Source organism: Solanum stenotomum, chromosome 11 (assembly GCF_019186545.1).
Source record: "Solanum stenotomum isolate F172 chromosome 11, ASM1918654v1, whole genome shotgun sequence".
In the NCBI taxonomy this organism is placed as follows: domain Eukaryota; kingdom Viridiplantae; phylum Streptophyta; class Magnoliopsida; order Solanales; family Solanaceae; genus Solanum; species Solanum stenotomum.
In genome coordinates this window covers 27,501,879-27,504,973 of record NC_064292.1, presented here as the reverse complement: position 1 = coordinate 27,504,973, position 3,095 = coordinate 27,501,879, and the positions used below count along the sequence as shown (strand labels likewise).

Genomic DNA, 3,095 nt, shown 5'->3' with positions numbered 1-3,095 from the left:
TTTTCAGCTTGTTGAGGTTCAAAAGAACTCAGTTGAAGCATAATAGTTGACCGAAAATGGTTGTTATAGTGAAAATCCATCGTACCCATTGAGATTTAATGACTTAAAGCAATTATCAATTACCCATTTGGAAAAATTAGAATTCGATTACTCACAGACTCCTAAGGTCCTATTTCTACTTGCTTAAACTCCGTACTATTTGTTTACATTAGAAATTGGATAGAAAACTCTCTTGATATTATTAATTGAAACCTATTGATTAAATGTTACGTGTTATTTACTACCGTTCTGCAAGAAATTAGAACACTTAAATACTTCGTACTTGAATTATTTTTTGTATCACTCCTTGTGGGATCAACCCCAACTCATCGTTGGGTTTATTCTTGCTTGCAACCATATACACTTTGAATCATAAGTGGCGTAGTTGAGCGTTATCAAAAATGGTGTCGATGCCATGGTGTTTAGAATTCTTTTATTTAAGTGTATTTGTGAACTAATATTAGTTCTAGTAGAATTTTCTTATTAGTGTTTTTGTTGTTTACTCTCAATAGGTGAAGAAATGAGTGTGAATGGGAGTAATGCGAGTCAACATGGACACAATGTTGACATTTGAGACTTGAACAATGTTAATACAGATCTAATGGGAAGTGCTGGTGCTATTCATTTGCCCCCAACTATGGGCAACGCTATTTTTCATGTGACCAGAACTATTTTTCAGTTGGTCCAAATAAAAGGTTTCTTTGGAGGACTTTTTCATGAGGATCCTCATTACCACATTCAGAGTTTTGTGGATGTGTGTGGACAGTTCTCCTTCAAGAATATCTCTCAAGAGACAATCCGACTCCGTTTGTTTCTCTTTTGGTAACACCTCGAAAATCTACTAAACTAAACTAGGCCTAAGTGAGAGGACTAGGTTCAAGGAAGAGGGCAAGGTCCAAGGGTAAAGTCTAGGGCAGCCTACTTGAAACGACCCCAAAAATGCCCGAAAATGTGCTTCGAAAACACCTATAATTGTAATTTCCATATATCTCAAAATCCGTTTCGTTTTTCGAAAATCCGACTTCATATTCTTGTTTAGGGGGTCAAATTGAGTGGGAAATGGGTCTAACCCAAATTTTAGAGCAACCGTATCAAAATCCAAAAATTCCAAGTGAAGCCTTTTTCGAGGGTCTACTTTGGAGGGTCATATCTCCTAGCACACAAATTATTTGGTGGCTAATAATATATCCATGGAAAGACCTTTGAGTTAGCTATCTAACGCACTTTGTTTCACCTCATTCGGAGTTCGGACGAAGAAGTTATGCCCATTTTCGTAAAATCTGTCCGGCAGAAAAAGACAATTTCCAGTAGCTAATTTTACTGTTCACCCGCCCCATTTTTTTTTCTAAGTGTTGGACGATTTTCTTCCAAAGGGCATATGTTATTTCCTATATAGCATTAGTTCAAATTTCATATCTAAAACATTTCCAAAACACCTCTCCCATACTTAGACACATTTTCTCTCAAGTTCTCTCAAGAACCCTAATCCAAAACCTTCCTCAAGATTGAAGAGACTCTTGTTCCAAGTTGCAAGCTTCCATTGAAGACACTCTCAAGACCTTCATAAGAACTCAAGGTATGTGGTGTTGAACTCATGGGTCCTTCCACCCATAGTGCCTAGACTCTATTCTACTCACTAATTCATGGTTTAAGTTAAGATTCATAAATTAGTCTTGTTCTTTGTAATAATTTCCTGCACATTGAATTTTAAACATGAAAAGTGATTGTTTTGAGCATGTTGTGACTCTAGAACTTGAATCTAAATTTGGAATGGATGTGGAGATTTTCATGTGGTATTGTGGGTGTTAAAAGGTGTTGTTGTAGGTTGTTCACTGGTTTGGCTGCATAATTACTACCCTATTTTCCATGCTCTTTGATTCCATTACATGCCTTCAAGGTGTTTGACAAAATGTCCAACTATGGAGAATTGATGAATCGATGCTTTAAAGCTTGAGTTATGAGATGTATGGCAATCCAGAGATGTGTTGATGACAAACTAAGCTTGTGTATATGTTCATTCCATACGTGAGATTGCATTAGAGCCTAATGGGAATTTCCTATATAAAGTGTTGCATGACCATGCCCGGTCCGGGGGAAAAGAACCGGACAACCATGTGAGAGGTTTATATCTCACCACCTAGGATGCTTGGGGTGTGACCAACATCAACCATGTGAGAGGTTTATATCTCACCACCTAGGATGCTTGGGGTGTGACCAACATCAACCATGTGAGAGGTTTATATCTCACCACCTAGGATGCTTGGGGTGTGACCAACATCAACCATGTGAGGGGTTTATACCTTGCCACCAGGGTGTCCGGGTGTGAACGGCATCCCCCATCCTAAGTTGGGGTTATAGATTGGTTGGATCATGCATACACATATGATATCTACTATTAGTATAGATTTACTTAAACATGTTTTGACTTCACTTTGATCATGCATCCTCATATTGTTATTCATAATGCCTATGAAACTATTTCTTGTATTTCGATTGTGTCCTTGTTTATTGTTGTGTTGCACCCCGCATACTTAGTACATTCCAAGTACTAACGCATATTTTGCCTACATGATGTCACCATGTAGGGACCGGAGCTACTCTTGATCCTTCTCTCCATTCACGTGGCTAGTACGACGCTTATCCGAGTTTGTTGGTGAGTCCTCAATAATTCGAGGGCTATGTTATGTTTCTTACTCCTATGTTTTGAGACTTTAGCTTGCAATTGTATTTTAACTATGAGGGGAGCCGGTAATATGTCATGGCCCCCGTCCTATCTATGTATGTAGAGGTGTGCGTTGGACAAGTATTTTGTAAACGAGCTTGACTCTTATTCTATGATGTCATTTTGAAATGGTTTGCCTTAGTCCCTATTTCCCGTTAATTAATGTTGAATGTACTTCCGCGACCGATGAAGTGTGATGACAAGTTTGAGAGGCTTGTTTGGGGTTCCTTTGGGTTCCTCATTCGCCATGTCACGTCTAGGCCCTAGGCTTAGGTCATGACACTACTCTTTCCTTAACACTGCCCCACCTTTCACGACCACCACCACTGCCAGT

General features: G+C 39.0%; 1 long non-coding RNA gene across 1 annotated transcript; it reads left to right on the top strand.

Annotated features, from left to right (window-relative positions):
- The first annotated feature begins 1,480 nt into the window (after positions 1-1,480).
- LOC125843528 (uncharacterized) lies at positions 1,481-2,877 on the top strand. The gene is made up of 2 exons (XR_007444040.1): positions 1,481-1,615; positions 2,625-2,877. It is a non-coding gene; the product is annotated as an uncharacterized LOC125843528 (long non-coding RNA).
- The last annotated feature ends 218 nt before the right edge of the window (positions 2,878-3,095 follow it).